This window comes from Canis lupus, chromosome 16 (assembly GCF_011100685.1).
Source record: "Canis lupus familiaris isolate Mischka breed German Shepherd chromosome 16, alternate assembly UU_Cfam_GSD_1.0, whole genome shotgun sequence".
NCBI classification, from domain to species: Eukaryota; Metazoa; Chordata; class Mammalia; order Carnivora; family Canidae; genus Canis; species Canis lupus.
The window spans coordinates 47,788,298-47,808,098 of NC_049237.1; the positions used below are offsets into that span (position 1 = coordinate 47,788,298).

Genomic DNA, 19,801 nt, shown 5'->3' on the forward strand with positions numbered 1-19,801 from the left:
TTTTTTTAAAAGATTTTATTTATTTATTCATGAGAGACACAGAGGAGAAGCAGGCTCCATGCAGGGAGCCTGACATGAGACTGCATCCTGGGACTCCAGGATCGCACCCTGGGCCAAAGGCAGGTGCTAAACCACTGAGCCACCCAGGAATTTCACTGATTTATAAAAGTTAATGAAAGATGTATTCCTGCCATGTTTATGTAAGCACACTGCATGGGAAGAGTACTTTATGGAAAAAAAAAATCACCATATTCCCCCAAATTCAACTTTTTTTTTTTTTTAAAGATTTATTTATTCATGAGAGAGGGAGAGAGGCAGTCATAGGCAGGAGAAAGAAGTAGGCTCTTTATGGGGAGCCCGATGTGGGACTTGATCCCATGACCCTGGGATTATGACCTGAGCTAAAGGCTCAACCACTGAAGCCCCCAGGTGCACCCCAAATGCAACTCTTGACCTTTGGTTATTTATCATGTTCTTTTCTTCTCAGTGAACACTTAACTGGGCATTTGGTGGCTTTTCACATTGGGTTGCCTTGCTGAGCTAAAGGTAAAATTTTAAAGTCCCCAATTCCCTACGATGTAGGAATTAATTGGTTATAGTAAATCCTCTGATAAAGCAAAAAACATCTTATATGCTTTTCAAAATATTTTCTACCATAAAGTAGCCCTTAAAAAGATAAGTAAGCCCAAAATTAGTAGAAGTGTCTGGGATTACCTGTAATTTCAAAGTCAGGTTCTTTTAAGAGACCTCTGGTGGTAAATGTTTATGCTTCTAAACCTGTCTTATAGCCCTTATTTATGTTGTGAGAGGGTAGGGCAACAGCTCCAAACAGCTTCAAACCAGCAGATAGTTCTGAAGGATTCCTAAAGATACCTCCTGAGAAGATTTAGTTCTTGCTTATGTCAGGCCAATTAAACTTGAAATGCTTTTCTTCTTTCTACTTCTTAATGTTTTGTAAAACTTTTTAATTATGGAAATTTTCAAACATGCTCAAGAGTAAAGGTAATAATACAATAATGCTAACACACTATTCATCCAGCTTGAATATATATCAGTATATGGCCGACATTATTTCACTTATGGCCTTCCACACTTTCTTTCCCTTGCTGGGTTGTTGTATTTTATCTGAAAATAAGTTAAGTATAGAGGGATAAGAAATTATTTTTTTTTTTAGAAACATACCCACAATTCCATTATCCCATCAAAAAGGTTATCTATCGTTTAATACCCAGATGAATAAAGTTTCCAGATATCTCTGTTGTCTCATCAGTATCTTTTTACACTTGATTTAACAGATTCCAAACAAATTCCACACCTTGCATTTGGTTAGTTAGATCTTTTCTAAACCAGTAAGAGGCAGTTAATTCTCTATTTAATTCAGTGAAGCAAATAGCAATGTTTTTCTAAGGAGGGTATTTGGATAGTTAAAGCATTATTAAAAGTGTAAGGAAATTTGGTCCTAGGATTAAGTCCCATATTCAGCTCTGCTCAGCAGGGAGGTAGCTTCTCCCTCTCCCTCTGCCTACTGCTCTGCCTACTTGTGTGCTCTTTTTCTGTCAAATAAATAAATAAAATCTTAAAAAAAAAAAAAGTCTAGGGAAATTCAAGAAAAGCACTTTAACAAAAACTCTTATGTTAAAAGATCACCAATTGATAGCCCACAGTAGAAATCTAATTGTACCTAATGCACGTAAGTAAATCATTACAAATCTAAGAGTTTTTATTAGATTATAATTTGTTCTGGAAGATCCAGGGAAACATTTTAAGTTGTACTGAAAATACCGAAAATTTCAAATCAGCTCATTAGTACAATAGGTAACTAAAATGAAGAAACAGTTTATTTCCATTGAGGTCAGTTTTAAAGTATTTTTAATTGCTTTATTGCATTAGTAGTCCAGACTAATTGTATTTTAAAAAACAGAAAATAGAGCTAGAAGGAGGATACATAAAAATCACTACAAACTGGAGATAGCAGGGATCCCTAGGTGGCTCAGAGGTTTAGCGCCTGCCTTTGGCCCAGGGTGTGATCCTGGAGTTCTGGGATCGAATCCCACATCAGGCTCCCGGCATGGAGCCTGCTTCTCCTTCTGCCTGTATCTCTGCTTCTCTTTCTCTCTCTATGTCTCTCATGAATAAATAAATAAAATCTTAAAAAAAATACTGGAGATAGCTTTTCTCAGAGTCTAAGTATACCCTCAAGATATAATTACAGTTTGCTTCTTTGCTTTAAGGAAATACTTTGGCTAGGAATAAAGGATGAAGTTAAAATACCAGATTCTTGAGGTGGAACATTAGAAACAGGAGCAAGGTTGGTCTGTACATTTGGCTTATGAGGTAGACAGCACAGATTTATAATTGAGTGCATACAGTCAGTCCCACTATGGGTTATAGTATTGTTCAGCATTTAGAAGGACTACTGTCAGCAAGATGATCACAGCAAAAAAATGAAGGGATTGTGAATGACTGGAACTGTAGTAAAGAAAAAATTCAGTATCATGAACTATCATTCCCATAGCCAAGAAAAAAAAAAGCAAACACACATTATCTACTTTGGTTATCTCAGAAAAAATAACACATATGGTATACTTTGCATATTGCTGACCAGAAAAACATTGAGTTTTCCCTAGGTGGTTACCATAGTTACATGAGCTGTTTATAACATCAAGAGGAGGAACTAGGTCACAGTATTGAAGGAGTTTGAATTATGCAATTATGTTTCCTAAAAACGGGAAGGGGTTTAAATTTTAGGGAAGAGAGATTTATACTGTATGTTCAAAATTGAAATTCTTGTCTAATTTTGGCTGTGAAACTTAAAATTTTGTCCAAAATTAAATAGTTGATATCTATAGGTATAAATTGTTCAGTCTACACAAATGTGTAATAGTGTGTACTGTGATCCATAAGTGTGATAAGAGATGCCAATGCATATCTTGATGATACCAGTTTGTCTTAGTGAGTTATCTTTTTTTGATTATCTTATCTTACAGTGGTTTTGCAGGTAATCAGTAAACCCAACAGTAGCTGAGAATCTTGGAGTAGCTAAATCATGTGTAAACTGAAGGTTTGACGTCTTACCTTCTTTGAAATCTTGAGATTAAAGCTTGGCGCAATGCCTGTCAGATGCTACTCTTAATCTGTCATAGAGATTTTCTTATTAATTTCATGAAATGGATAAAGAAAAGCAGTAGGGCAGGAATGTTTTGAAGTTGTGGTAGTGGAGCACCTGGTTGGCTCAGTCGGTAGAACAAGCAACTCTTCATCTCAAGCCCCATGTTGGGCTTAGAGCCTACTTTAAAAAAAAAGAAGAAGAAAGAAAAAACTTGAAAGCTGTGGTAGCCTAGATGAATACTAATATATGTGTGTGTGCATATAATATGTATTTTTATATATGTACCTATGTACATCCTATATATATATATACACGCACATATATTTCTATATATATATATTTAAACTAAGAACGTCACAAAATGATGATTTTATTCAGGAGCCCTGCACAGTGCTCAATAAATAAAAGATACAGGAACAGAAAATTAAAAATTGCACTTCAAGATTACAGGTATTGCAGACAGTTATTTTTTAATCTCATGATCAGCCTAGACTCAAAGACTTTTTTTAGCTTAAAGTAATCTCAGATCAATGATTTCCCCCAAAGGAAGAGAGAATAGGTAACAGGCAGCCTCACTGAAAAGCTGGGTAAACCTCTACCACTGATAGTAATTTATCATAACCATCATGGCTGTAGGGATGGGGAAGGGCTCAGGGGTCCCTATTAATAGACCACCTCTCTACCAACATTTTTTTTTTTTTTACAGATGATGGTTTGGAAACCCAGGGAAGTTAATTAATTTGCCCAGGATTACATTGCAATTTATGAAATAAGGGTACACCTAGAAATTTAAGAGTAAAACAAACATTTCTTTGTTTTATTATCTGGCTGGCAATAATCATTACACAGGACAAAAGTACCCATTGGGTGAAAAATTAAGAACTTAGGATATTATAAAATTACTTTTCCTGAAAAGGCTTGCAGCAAATTTAACAAAATTACCTTTAAAGGGAACTTAGAATTTCTTGAACAATAATATTCAATATAATCACAAAATCAAAAGTACTAGAAACCATGTTTTCTTTAGACTATTATTGACAACAAAGATGCCTTATGCCTTCAGTTCTAGCTGAAATAATATGATCTTTTATAAATAATATTAATACTACTAGCCAGGAGCCTTTTGCTAAATATTTTTTTCCTTTTACATTATCCTAACTCGGGGTACCTGGATGGCTCAATCAGTGAACCATCTGCCTTCCGCTCAGTTCATGATCTCTGGGTCCTGGGATGCGCCCCCTCATCAGGCTTCCTGCTCAGAGGGGAATATGCTTCTCCCTCTCCCTCCCCCACACCCTCCCCTTTGTGCTCTTTTGCTCTCTCTCAAATACATAAGTAAATAAATAAATAAATAAATCTTTAAAAAACAAAATAGGGACGCCTGGGTGGCTCAGTCAGTTAAGCATCTGCCTTCAGCTCAGGTCATAATCTCAGGGTCCTGGGATCAAGCTGGGTCTGAGCTCTGTGCTCAGCTGGGAGTCTGCGTCTCCCTCTCCCTGTGTGCCTCCCTTCTGCTTGTTTTCTCTCTCTCTCAAATAAAATCTTTTTAAAAAAATTCATAAAAAATAAATAACTCTCATTGATTTTTTAAGAAGATGGAATATATTTTATTGAACAGGTTTCTAGCTTTATTAATTTAAATATTTTTTTCATTGTTTTTTTCCGTGTGTCTCTTTTTTTTTTCTCGTGTGTCTCTTTCTTAATTGAAGTATGCATACAATGTTATATAGTTTTAGGTGTACAACATAGTGCTTCCACAGTAGTATTAGGCAATCCTTACCATGATAAGTATAGTCACTATCTGTTACCATATAAAGTTATTAAATTATTATTGACCATGTTCCCTATGTTGAACTCCTCATCCCTGTGACCTATTCCTAATTCATTATTTAATGAGGCTTTATTGGAGCTACTGTTCCATTAATCACTCTTGGCATGATTAATTTAATGCACCATTTTGGTAAATATTGGTTTCTCTTCTGAGGGTGACAAATTTTTAAAAATTGCTTATCCAGTTTTACTTCCATAAATTGAGGTTCTCTGACTTTTTTTTTTAGTGTCTTTTGGGGGTAGGCATTTTGTTTGATTTTTTAGTGAAGTATAATTAGTATACAATATTACCGGTTTCAGATGTACAACATTGATTCAACAATCCTATACATTACTCACTGCGCACCACAATAGTCATCATCTATCACTCAACGTTATCACAGCATTTTTTTTTACCATATTCTCTATGCTGTACTTTTCATTTCTGTGAGTTATTTATCTTATAACTGGAATTTTGTACCTCTTAATCACCTTTATCTATTTTACTGATCATCCCACTCTATACTCTTCCATATACAAACCCATATATCTCACCCTATGTGTTTCTGGAAAACTGTGCTTAAATCTTACTTACTTGCTGTAAGTAATTTTAAACTAGCCATTTATAAAATAAGAGATGCAAGTTTTGAAAATATTTATTTAATACAAATAATTTATCTGTTTTTCTTTTATTTAGTAGAATGCCCTCAAGTGTTTTGTTCTCCTTGAGAAAACATATGTTGTGTGTCCATCTAATTGCAGCCTAGGTTTAGTTTCTTTTGCTTGTTTTAACTGTGGTGTACATTCCAGATACTTTAGCATGATATCCTTTGGTCACAGAAATGTCATCTTCAGGGAGAAGACTTTGAAGAAATCCCCGAAAGTGACAGTAGAAATGTTTTCTTCTGGTATCTGGCAAAAGTAAGTACTAGAATTAGAAGGATGAAAAAAAATCAAAGACATAAAAGCAGGGGGAAATTTGTATAGAATATAATAGAGGCTAAATAGCTTTCTATGATGGGAAAGTAGAATCAGAGAAAGGAATGATTATTTAAGCCATTAATGGTAGTAGTACATTAAAATTAAAATTTAGGGACCATGATACATAAATTATAACTATGGAAACTAGTTGTGATACTTTTATGTGTAATGAAAAGACAGTTGTAATACAGGGTTGGGCTAATAGTATCTCTAACTTTATCTTTGAAAATTGGCATGCTGATTCAAAAATAACTTCAAAAGAGCCTAGCGACTTCCTTATATGATAACATCTTAGAACATCTCTACCTTTTTATATTCAGGTAAAATATCTCTGGAAGAACAGTCCAGCAATATTTACTGATATTAGTTGCCTCTAACTTAGGGCCTGGGGATCTAGAGTTGGAAGGACACTTAGTTTTCACAAACACTATTTTGTACTTTAATTTAAAATTTTTTATTTGAGTATAATTGACACAATGTTACATTAGTTTTAGGTGTACAACATCATAATTCGGACAAGTTTATGCATTATGCTGTGCATTTAAATTTTTTGATACAGGTATTACTTTAATAAAATCTAAACTTTATTTTAAATATAAGAAAAAAGCTATACATTCTGGAATAACGAAATGCATATGTACACTACCTACTAGGAAAGGAGCATATAATCTAAATATTTACGTTCACTTTTTTGGGGGCAGAGGGACACAGGGAGAGGGAGAGAGAGAATCTTAAGTAGGCTCCATGACCAGTGTGTAGCCCAACACAAGGACTCAGTCTCAAGACCCTGAGATCATGACCTGAGCCAAAAAAAAAGAGTCGGATGCTTAATCGACTGAGCCACCCAGGCCCCCTTAGATTTAGTTCACCTTTGTGAAAATGTTTCTACTACTTTTGCTAATATTGTCTGCACTTGGCATACCAGTATTATTATTGCATTATATATTATTATGTAAATTAAAACCAAGAAAAGCAATTGGCAAATTTGAAACTTTTGAAGACTTCCCCCTGGAGGAATTAATTTAGCAGTTTTTGCATCAGAAACACATTTTTTTGTGAAGGTTTTTTTTTTTTTAGCAGTTTAAGAGAAGTTCCATGTAACCTTTTTCTCATTCAATGTAGCCCTCAACTTCATAAGAGCTTTTGAAATCTTTGTGTGATCTCATTTGAGGACTTTATGTTAAGGTAGACTAAATTTTTTAATCATTTTAATGAATTGAATGTTTGAAAATTCATATTTAGGTCGATATTATATATTAATGCCATCTATTACTTCTGCCTGCAATCTCAAGCAGGACCTATGAAATATGTCTATCCAAAAGGAGTCCTTCCCTGAAGGACTTTTATTGAGCTGTGGTCTTCTCTATAGGATTGAAATTTAACAAAAGTATCTAGTCAAGAAGAATCTGAACATAGCAGATGAGAAAGGGAAAAGATTGAGAGAAGAGTCCACATGTCATAAAGCAAAGAGAGGATGATGTACACGAAGCAGCTATTATTTGCTCTGTTGCATGCTTCAAAGAACTCCCAAGAAATTGAGTCCATCCCACTGGATATATCTTTCAATTTGGGATGGAAATTAATTTTTTTCTAATAAAATAGATATTAGTAGATATATAACACACAGGGAAACAATTGAGCATAGTGGCCTAAGTGGTTACAATACCTTATATAAGAGATGGTCTCTTATATAGAATAAGAATAGAAAGCTATTCTTCAGCATATGACATGTTGCTTTCTAGAAAAGAATCAGAGTGACAGCACTGCTGTAATGAATAATGGCCTATAGGGAGAGGAAAGGGGGAGCAAGAAAGGAGCAACTAACAGGGAAATGCAGTCATATGGAAAGCACGAGACAGATTCAGGAAACTTCTAGGAGGTAATACCATCTGATTTTAGTGACTGTATTTAGGGGATGGGAGAGAAGTGATCTAGAATTTTTGCTTGGGCCATAAGCAGATCAAGGCAATGCTATATGAAATATTTCTATTTGCCTCCAGGAGGCAAAGCAGGTTTGTGGCAGAAAGATTTAAACCATACAAGGATATAACTGTAGTTTTTACATCTTTGGGCTCTATCGATCTTAGGCCTCCTCTGTCAAAAAACGTAAGTTATTGCTTCCTGTAAGTAGCTTACTTGTTTGTAAAGAACAGCCAGCTCTTGAAATTGGAGTCTGGGAATGTGTTGGGAAGAGTAGAGAGACCAGAGGAAATGATTTAGATATGTTGTCTTTTTTTTTTTTTTTTTTTGAAGATTTTATTTATTTATTCATGAAAGAGACACAGAAGCAGAGACACAGGCAGAGGGAGAAGCAGGCTCCCTGCGGGGAGCCCAATGCGGGACTCTATCCCAGGATCCCAGGATCGCACCCTGAGCTAAAGGCAGATGCTCAACCACTGAGCCACCCCAGTGTCCCAGAGATACAGTTGTCTTAAAAATGATTCCACATGCCAGGACTTAGCTTTGTATGATTTCTATTAGTAAGCCAGGAATTGAAATAGATGATAGCAAGGATATATATATATAAAGACCCTTAAAAAACAAACAAAAAAAAAGACCTTTGTGAGGAAAAAGTTAATGTGGCAGGTATTTACTTATTCCTTGCATGTCTCCAAGGGAACCATGATTGATTCTTGGCCAACCCTGTGAATTTGGCCCTTGGAGTGTTTTCATGTTAATGATGATTATTTTGTTACATACACTTGGAGCAATTTCTTTGCACAAACGTGTGCACTTGGTTTCATTGTTGGGGTCCCAAGTTTCAGTTGCCATGGCTGATTGCATAGCAGAATATACGTATATTAATAGACCTCCATAAAAGCCTTAGACCCTGAAACTCAAATGGGTTTCCATTGGCAGAGGCATTCCACAGATGCCTATAGTTTGCTGCTAGAGAGAGAAAGAGAATTCCTGTAGAGCTTCAGACAAAGGACTTTGGAAGTCTATGCTGAATTTCTCTGGACTCCACCAATGGATCTTTTTCCCATTGCCTTTGCTGTCTACCATTTGCTGTAATAAATTTTAGTCATCTGTATAAAATGCTCTTCATTGAGTCTTGTGAGCCCTTCTGGGAGTACTAGATATACAAAGTGCTGAAGAAACTTAAAACCCAATTTGTCCATCCAAGTCTTAGTAGGATTTACTGGGGGGAAAAATTAACAGATGTAAGTATGTATCTGCATGTGTAGATTTAAATAAATCAAGTCTTTGGCTCATGTCCAGAAGACATTTATAGTCTCTATAGGGATATAGGACAAAGATAGAGTGTTGGGAAAATGCTTATAAGCATAAGTATAAATAAAAGCAAATTAGAAGTAAATATAGAAGCAAGGCAAATTAAAAGATTAAAATTGGTAAGAGTCAGCCAAGATTTAAATATGGTGTATATTTAAGAATAAATATGAAAAAAAAAAAAAAAGAATAAATATGGGACCATCTTGTCAAGTAGTAGTAGCTTTTGTTTTTTCCCCCATGTATACGTCAGCAGTAAATAAAAAATGTAAAAGAAAGAACTTTTTCTGGGTTTTAGCTGATAAGTAGTGAGTCGAACTTAAGTTTGAATTATTTGGGTGGAATCAAAATTTGTACTAAATTAAAATGTAAGTATTTTATGTAGTGATTGAGTTCAATTATTTCAGCAATGAATATCATTCTGAGAACTCCACACCAATTCCCATTTTAATCAATAAACAATATCTCATAGTTTCTTCAGCTATTTACTTAAACTGCTTACATCCAAAGATTAAGAATGAACTTTGAGGGACACCTGGGTGGCTCAGCGGTTGAGTGTCTCCCTTTGGCCCAGAGCGTGATCCCAGGATCCAGGATCGAGTCCTGTATCTGGCTCCTTGAAGGGAGCCTGCTTCTCCCTTGGCCTATGTCTCTGCCTCTCTCTGTGTGTGTCTCTCATGAATAAATAAATAAAATCTTTAAAAAAAATTAACTTTGAGAGCTCTGCTTCTGGTAATGGCCAAACAGCTCCTATCAGATCACGTATATTAAAAGAAAAAAAAGGCACTGGGGAGCAAGCAAAAGAAGGCAAACTCCCAAAGGAAGTCAACACTTGGAAGAATGGAATGGCACATCAGGAGTTTCCTATTTTTATGTCTTTTAGCCTGAAGCATCCAGTCATGTAGGATGGCCTAAAACTTAGATAGATTGGCCTGATGAACCAGAGAATGGAGTCCAGGACAACCAGAATATGGTATAAGGCCTAAAATTAATATCATATACTGTCTTGACATCTGGTAAGATCAAGAGTGTCTTGAATGGCCTAAGTCCAAGGTCCCTTCCCCCTCTGCTCCTGTGGATAAGGTCCGATAGCCAAATAACCCTCCTTGTCTTGGGGGACCACATATATTTCCTCCTTATCCCTGCAAACTTTTGGAATTATTCAAACAAACCAATCACATCCTTCCATGGGAACCAGGGCCTACTTCATCTCCTTGATATTAAAAACTTTCCACCCACAGTGCCTGGTTACTTAACTCTAGAGTATAACTTCCACATGGCCCTCCACAGGGTTTGGTATCCTCCACTCAGACTGTGAGTACATGCGACTAGTAAACTGCTGTTGATCTTATCTGTCCAGTCCTGGGTGTCATAGCACATAGGATGGGAATTATTCCCTCCCTAACCAATGAGATGAAGAGGCAAATAAAAAGTATTGGAAAGTGGAAGAGAGACATCCCAGAAAGGAGAGAGCCAGAGAGAGGGAGTCTTAAAGTCTGCAGAAACTTCTCAAATCTCTAGCTAACTCTTAAGCGACACATGTGCAGGGTAGACTCCAAGCAGCCCAGATCAAGATCAGGCTAAAAGAACTGCACTGCATCAGAGTTTGAGTTTAGCCAGGTTAACTACCTGCTGAAACAAACAAACCAAAAAAAAAAAAAAAAATACTGCTCTTTAGAGAAACATAACAGAACCAAGCATCTCTAAAGTACATCATTCACCATGTCCAGGATAATATCTAAGATTACTAGACATATGGAGAGATAAGAAAATGTGACCCAAAAGTCGACACATAGATATCAGCTCCAAGATGAACCAGATGTTGGAATTAGAGGTAGGGATTTTAAAGCAGCTGTTAGAACTATGCTTCAAGGACTTAAGAGAAAATATACTCAAAATTAATGGAAATATGGGAAATCTCAGAAGAGGAAAAAAATTCAAGAAGAACCAAAAGGTAATTCTATAACTGAAATGGTATATCTGAACTAAAATTTTCACTTGATAACCTTAAGATCAGAGTGAAATTATAAAGCACCTGTGAATTTGAAGGTAAATCCATAGAAAGTATTCAATCTGAAGATCTGAAAGGAAAAAATACTGTAAAATAAATAATGAATAGTACCTCAGGGACCTTCAAGATCTAATATATAGAGTTACAGAAGGAAAAGAGAGAGAGAATGGGCCATAAAATCTTTTTGAAGGAATGTGGCTAAAATTGTCCGAAATTTGGTGAAAGACATAAACTACCACCAGATTCAAGCAGCTCACTGAAGCACAAGCAGACCATAATGAAAATCGCATCTAGGCACAGCAAACTGCTAAAAAAGCAAAAGCAAAGAGAAAATTTTGAAAGTAGCCAGAGAAAAGATTAAATGAAAACAAAGATTTGAACTACTACTGACTTCTCATCAGAATCAAGAAAAATGGCTTTTTTAAATAAGTGCTAAAAGAAAAAGAAAAACGTCAACTCAGAATTCTGTCTCTCAAAATATTTTTCAAGATGAAATTAAAATATCCTTCAAGAATGAAGGCAAATTAAAGATGTTTTTATTTAAAAGAAAACTAAGAGAATTTGTCACCAGCAGGCCTGTACTATAAAGAATGTTAAATAAAGTTCTTTAGACATAAAGGAAATAATACTAGACAGAAACCTGAATGTTCAGAGAAGGAATGAAGAGCACCAGAAAAGTAAATATAAAAAGATTTTTTGGTCATGATTTCTTTAAAATATATAGGGTTTCTTTTTTTTAAGATTTTATTTATTTATTCATGAGAGACACAAAGAGAGAGAGAGGCAGAAACACAGGCAGAAGGAGAAGCAGGCTCCATGCAGGGAGCCCGACGTGGGACTCCATCTCAGGTCTCCAGATCACGCCCTGGGCTGAAGGTGGTGCTAAGCCGCTGAGCCATCCGGGCTGCCCAAAATATATAGGTTTAAAACAAAAAGTGTAACTATATAATAGGGTTTATAATATATGTAGATGTTATACATAGGGCAAGTAAAGGTATGGGTGGGATGCAAAGTTCTTGTATTTTAGGTGAAGAGATTCAATATTAACTTTAAAAATACTGAAAAGTTAAGGATGTGTATTTCAATCCCTAGGGCAACCATTAAAAAAAACTCTCAGAGGTTTTGCTAAAATTAAAATGGAATTCTAAAAATTATTCAATTAATACCAAAGAAATCAAGAAAGGAATAACATGGGAGCAAAAAACAAAAACAAAACCCAGATGGAACAGATAAAATAATAATAAAATCATAGACCTTCATATCACCCATATCAATAATTACATTAAAAGTAAATGGGCTAGGGGAACCTGTGTGACTCAGTCGGTTCAGTGTCTGCCTTCGACTCAGGTCATGATCTTGAGGTCCTGGGATCAAGCCCCACCTCGGGCTTCCTGCTCAGCGGTGAGACTGCTTCTCCCTCTCCTTCTGCCCCTCCCCACACTTGTGCCCTCTCTCTCCTTCTTTCCCTCTCCCAAATAAATAAAATCTTAGAAAAAATGTAAGTGGGCTAAACACTCAAGGGCAAGGGTGATCAGGATGCATTAAAAAGTAAGACTCCAGTGCCTGGGTGGCTCAGTCAGTTAAGCACCTGACTCTTGTCAACTCAGGTCATGATCTCAAAAGTCGTGATATTGAGCCCTGGGTTGGGCTCCGCAATGCGTGTGGAGCCTGCTTAAGATTCTCTCTCTCTGGGGGTGACTGGGTGATGGGCACTGAGGGGGGCACTTGATGGGATGAGCACTGGGTGTTGTTCTATATGTTGGCAAATTGAACACCAATAAAAAATAAATTTATATAAAAAAAAGATTTTCTCCCTCTCCTCCTGCCACTCCCTCCACCTCTAAAAAAAAAAAAAAAAGTAAGACTCAATTATATGCTGCCTGCCACTGATGCAATTTAAATATAAAAGCACAGATGGGTTAAAATTAAGTGGATAGAAAAAGATATACACAAAGTATAAGCATAAACATAAGAGGGCTGGAGTGCCTATATATCATATAAAGTAGATTTCCAGACAAAGAATCATCAGAGATAAATTGATAATCATAAAATGGTCAATACATCACAAAGAATTTTAAGTGTATATGCACTCAATAACAGAGCTTCAAAATACACGAAGCAAAAATGGACCAAATTAAGGGGAGAAATAGACAATTTCATAATCATAGTTGGTAATTTTAACATCTCTTCCTCTGGAACTTATAGAACAGGAAAGAAAAGGAAAGGGAAAGAAGGTAGGAAGGGAGGAAGGAAGGAAGGAAGGAAGGAAGGAAGGAAGGAAGGAAGGAAGGAAGGAAGGAAGGAAGGAAGGAAAAAAGAATCAGTAAAGACAAGATCTGAGCAGTCCCATCAACCGCCTAACACCTAACTGACCAAAAACTACAAGAATGGAGTTAAAAAATTTTATGGTGAATTTGAATGTCCTTCCTTTTGTTGAATCATATTTTTATTTACAAGTTTAGATTTCCATTCCTCTTTGGCTGACTACATTTAAACTTTTTCTAAATTTGAGGGGGCACCTGGGTGGCTCAGTTGGTTAAGCATCCAACTCTTGGTTTCCACTCAGGTCATGATCTCAGGGTGTTGAGATCAAGCCTTATGTAGGGCTTGTGCTCAGCAAGGAGTCTGCTGGAGATTCTCTGCCTCTGTCACTCCCCCCATTCTCTCTCTCTCTCAAATAAATAAATAAAATCTCTTAAAGATAAATAAAATTTTTCTAAATTTGAGCTACTTTGTATTGTTATAAATAACATTTATTTTGAAACTGAACATTTCTCTCTGAAAGAAGTAATGAATTTATTCTAAAGGGCAGATAGGGGCTGCTCATAGCCAACTATCATTCCTATTTTTAAAATCTTCAGAATCTTCTAATATATATTTATTCTATCCCCTGAAAGTAATTGCCTGAAAGTAATTGGCCCAGAAATAGATTTTTCTGTGTATAACATATTTCCCTTTTAATTATGTATAAATTCAGTTATTATAAACCCATTTAAAAAATTATTAGGGAAGCTGCTATGTTACATCAAAAAATAGTTTTAGTAAATCCTTAGATATTTGTTTATAACATTCTATATTTCACAAAGTGTTTTCAGGCATATTTTTCACGCCGACACTAAAGTAGACAGTATTTCACAGGGATGGAATAGGCTTAAAGAGATTGAATATTAGGCTAGATACTAGTCTGAGGTCAAATAACCACTCGATAGTGGAGATACGTATTCTGGTTTCTAATAAAAGTCCTCCCATTATCCTGACATAAATTAAAAGAATCTTTTACTACAAATACTCCTTCTATTTTGTTGTATCAATTTAGACTTTTATGATTATCATTTTCTTTAAGTGACACCTATTTGCTTGGAATTGCAATAAATTTATAGATTAATTTTGGGGGACTGAACAATTTTACAATGATAAGTTGTCCCCATGAACATGATAGTAATATTCATATATGCAGGATTTCTTGCCTCCTCTTTATTTCTAAATTTTTAAAAAATTGAATATTAACAAAAAGATACATGTGTGTAATAAATCGAAATAGTAAAAAGGGATATACAGTGAATAGAATTATAGCTTCCTGACCCTTCCTCCCAGCATCTCTTCCCAGAGAAAGCCAATTTCTCACCAGGGTTCCCCAAAATTTTCTATGCAATACAGGTATATACATAATGGATGGAATGTTTTTTTTAAAATATTTTATTTGTTTGAGAAAGACAATGAGTAGTGGGGACTGACAAAGGGAGAGGGAGAGAGAAGCAGACTCCCTGCTGAGCAGGAAGCCCAATGTGTGGGCTCCATCCCAGGACCTGGAGATCATGACCTGAGCCAAAGGCAGACACTTAACTGACTGAGCCACCCAGACATCCCCATAATAGAATATTTAAATGGAACTCTTCTGTGAAAATTTCAGCAGAGGGAAGAATTCCTTATATGTTTTATTATAAACAGACCACCATGCCAAAATTTCAGCATAGTTTAAGATCTAAAGGGGTCAAAAGATTTGTGAAGATTACTTTAGAAATGGCTATGCTGTGGAGTCATTCAGAGAGAGAGGGCAGGGAATACTTAAGGTCAAGAGAGAGGGATTTACTGATTCTCACCTAGAAAAATCTAAAAGACAAAGAAGAGATAGCTAGTTCCTTAAGAAGGCAGGAATGAAGAGGAGTTGTTGATACTTTGGGATCAGCCTGCCACTCTTGAGTTTGTCTGGCCTACAGGTATTTTAATATTTCCTGTGGATCAGAGGAGGACCATAGAGCCTGCAGTTATTTAAAATCCTAATCGGGGCACCTGGCTGGCTCAGTCAGAAGAGTCTGACTCTTGATCTCCAGGTTGTGAGTTCAAGCCCCATGTTGGATGTGGAGATTACCAAAAAAATAAAATAAAATAAATAACATCTTGACCAAGACAAGCAATGGAACTCCAGAAAAGAAGTCCTTGTGGAGTGGACCATGGAAGACCCTAAGAAAGGTGGAAATATGAACAGGAGGAAAATACATTTCCTGAGTCATGGGAAATACAGTCACATATTCCTAGCAGTGATCTCTGAAGGACAAAATCACCTGCTATAGAATGAAACAGTTTTAAATTCTTGCCAGGTTCAGGGAATGAGAAGTCATCTGATGTAGTTATCAGACTTAAATCACTTATGATCAAACATATGAACACAGTCGTGTTCAAAATCAAATGTTCTATAATAGTCATATCAAGGTCTTTTACAGTAATGTAGAGTATTGGTAACTAACCCCCAAAGTCAAAGCCAGGATTCTCCCTTCCATACTTTGAGATACAGAATATGGAGTCTTCAGTTGAGGGCTTTTTGGCTCCAGTTCATCTAAATCTACTATTGATGGGGCGTTGACTCTCTTTTGCAGGCCTTCTCCACATGGGGTCAGAGGAGGCTCTCTCACACTGGATAAAACACGGATCTCAGGCTCTACGTGACATACAGAAATCTCCATCTTGCCACCTACAAACCTGAAACCTGAAGTGATTAGACCTCCTTTTAATCAAGATCAAAGAATGCCATCCCTACAGGTATTTTTCCATTCATAAGGGTTTTGAACAATTTTTGTGGTGGTGGTGGGTTTTTGTTTTTTTAAGAGAGGTGGAGTTATAAAAATGACATTGGTTAAAGGTAGAAATTTTAAAACTAGGCAGCACTGAAAAGAAAATTGAAATCCAAAAAAAAAAAAAAAAAAAAAAGAAAGAAAAAAAAGAAAATTGAAATCCCAGATTTACAATCTAACTCAAAGTTAAGTACTTTTAAAATGGTCTTGTTTATCTGTCTAGTTTTTTTTCATCTGTGTACTTTTTTTTTTTCTTTTTTTTTTTTGTGTACTTTTTTTTTTACATACTTGAGCTGATAATGTATATACTGCTTTGCATGGTTTATATTGACTAAGTAATGTTTTATCATGTGAAAATACTATAAGTACTTTATAATTTTTGCTCATTCAGGTTGTTTTAAGCTTTTCCTGTCTCATCAGATTGAGATAATCATCTATGTGCTTAATTAATTTTATGTATTTCAAATTATTTTCTTAATAGAGGCCCCTTTAAGCAGGACTATTGCATAAAAGCTCTTGCTACATGTCGATAATCTCTTTCCCTTCCTTCCTTCCATCTTCTGAATCATTCAGCAATACCCACAGTGGTAGGTGCTTTTCTTCTGTGCTTTGGGATCTTGAATTTTTCTCAAATCCCTCTTTCAGTTACAAAGTTCTTTGAACCGAGACTGCCAGCTAACACAGTGGGACATCTAGGTATTTTAATGGCAGCCCCACCTAGAAAAAGAGAGAAAAACTCAAGATTCATATTCTATCCATCCTGCTTCCTAAACTCTTATCTCTTCCCAATGATCTTTACTTTAACAACAGAGATATGCATCAAAATTTAGAGGAACTAAATGTTACCAAAGTTCTACTTTGTGCAAATTATTTCGTGTATTTCATCTTATTTAACTCTTACAGCAATTACATTAGGTTGGCCCTTATCTTTGTTTTATAGATGTAGAAATTGAAGTACAGCATTGAAAGATTTATTTATTTATTTATTTATTTATTTATTTATTTATTTATTTATTTTTTATTTGGCAGAGAGAGAGAGAGAGTACAAGCAGGGCGAGCAGCAGAGGAAGGGGGAGAAGCAGTCTCCCCACCAAGCAGGGGGCCAGATGCAGGGCTCAATCTGAGGACCCTAGGATCATGATCTGAGCCAAAGGCAGTTGCTTAAACTTAAGGAGCTGAGCCACCCAGGCGCCCCGAGGTACAGTATTTAAATAACTTGCCCGAGGTCATACATTAAATGGTAGACTCAAGATTTCAATCCAGGTTAGTCTGACTTCAGAGTTCTTTCTACTATACCACTATTCCTTCATAGTTAAAGGAAAACTGTGAACAAATGCTAGTGGATTAAGTTCTTAAATAATTATGTAGGGGAGGAAAAACTTTCCTCTACACTCTTAGGCTCATGTCTGGAGCATGCGAATTAGATTTAAAAACATTCACAGGAGAAATGTTTTATATTTCAATTTTTTTTTAATGTGCATTGTGGGCTTCACATAAAATGAGGATCCAAAGAAGTAGTTAGACTCAGGGGGGCTTATATACAACCTTAAGCCAACGTAATGAATTGTAGAGAAGTGACAAAACAAAGTAAAAGAGGTTTGGTAAACTGTGGGGAGGTAAATCTATAGGGAAACTACAGGAAGATAGGGTTGTTTAGTATGGTTTTGTTTATGCGGACTCATCTCCTTCTCCTGTGATAAAGATTTTTCCCTTTCTGGTACAAGAGAAGAAGACACCTTCACAAAGGAAAATTTATGCCGGGCTTTTAGGCAGAAAGTGGGAGAGTAAAGGGTTTGTTTTGTGTCCACTGTTTATCCATTGTCATCAGTTCAAAATAATCCTTATGTCAAAGTGGCATATTTTAGGGTGGCACATTCTGATCCTCTTCAATTTACCACTGCCAGTGATTATGTAAATAACTGAAATTAAGCTTCTCTTTATTCTTTAATTTTCTCTATTACATTTTTCTCATGTTTAGGCCACTTATTCTTTCAGTTTTTCCATTGGCCTTGGCTCCAACACTGTGAAATTGAAATTTTAATTAGGTAGCATGAAATCATTTTCTTTTTTTTTATAAATTTATTTTTTATTGGTGTTCAATTTGCCAACATACAGAATAACACCCAGTGCTCGTCCCATCAAGTGCCCCCCTCAGTGCCCATCACCCAGTCACCCCCACCCCCTGCCCACCTCCCCTTCCACCACCCCTAGTTCGTTTCCCAGAGTTAGGAGTCTCTCATGTTCTGTCTCCCTTTCTGATATTTCCCACTCATTTATGAAATGATTTTCTAAGAAGATTGCTGTTAAGTAATAAAAAGCATTGCTGATTTAGGTACAGTTTTTAAATTAAGAAAATTGAGCCAAGTTGCATGCGTTTCTACTATAACAATAAACATAGTCTGATTAAAAGAACTTATGAATATTACCAAAACAGATAATATGTTCTTATTCATGTAGTAAGTTGCTCAGGTCAATGTCATCCTGATTTACCAAGATCGTTGTTCTGGAAACCAATAGAGAAATCAAATTTCCAAAGCCCATGAACACAAATCATGCTCACAAGTGAGACAATAGAACCATATATGATCATGTATAAACCTGTGGAGAAAATGTATATCATTCAAGTAGAGAATTAAAAGGAGGAGAAATGCTAGATTATGGTACATTTATTTGGTCAGTACCTGAAAAACTTCGCTGAAGGGAATACAAAAAGGCACCAATGTTAAATGGCAAAGCTGTGGAGGCAAATGAGTCCTAAAGTTAGAAATAGGGTTCTTAGGCCATCTTGGATGCCCTTCATCAGAATTATCTCCAGTAATTATTAGAAATACACGTTTCTAGATCTCAGCCCAGTCCTAAATCAGAAATCTACAGAAGTAGGGCCCTAGAATCTTCTTTTTGAACAAGCTCCCCATGATTCTTTTACTCACTAAAGAAGAGAACCATTGACTTAGTATCTGGTTTCCTTTCCTGGGTGCCAGTTACTTGAAGAAGTATAGTCACCTTTTAGCCCAACATTTTTTATTTTTGTTTGTGGCTAAATGTTGGCAAATATTTTCCTTCAGGGTTTGCATTCTTGAAATAATCAGACATTTATACATCCTTTTAAAATATTCAATTTAAAATGTGTTTTATTAAGGAGTGCTTTCCATCAAATTATATAACAAAGTTACAGATATGTATCTGATACCACTATAAACAAAGCAGAAAAATATCTTTCTAATAAAATGTTAAGAAATCAAAATCCTTTACTTATCTTTTAGGGAAACAATTGAAATATTTATAGACAAAATTATTTACCTCATGATGATATAGGAAATAGATTAGTAGATGAAGTTATGACAAAATACAGTTGGCAATGAGCTGGTAATTGTTAAGCTGAGTGATGATTATATGGGAATTTATTAGATTATTTTGTTTACTTTTATGTATGTGTGATACATTCCATAATAAAAAATGGAAAGAAAAAAAAAGCTGCTTGCTGCAGTGCTTTCTAATGTTGGTCTTATAAAAAAAATATCAGGAGTTTGTGGCTGATTATTCTTAGTTTTGCTAGTGGGAGTTTTAGATATAAAACTAAGCATAGACTAA

At 35.7% G+C, this 19,801-nt stretch overlaps 1 long non-coding RNA gene across 1 annotated transcript in view; it reads left to right on the forward strand.

Moving 5' to 3' along the window:
* LOC111090347 overlaps positions 1-19,801 on the forward strand; it is a 73,505-nt gene that overhangs the window by 1,336 nt on the left and 52,368 nt on the right. Inside the window, exons 2-3 of the long non-coding RNA XR_005371653.1 lie at positions 5,774-5,839; positions 16,016-16,178. This is a non-coding gene — a long non-coding RNA (uncharacterized LOC111090347). The remainder of the gene's footprint in view (positions 1-5,773; positions 5,840-16,015; positions 16,179-19,801) is intronic.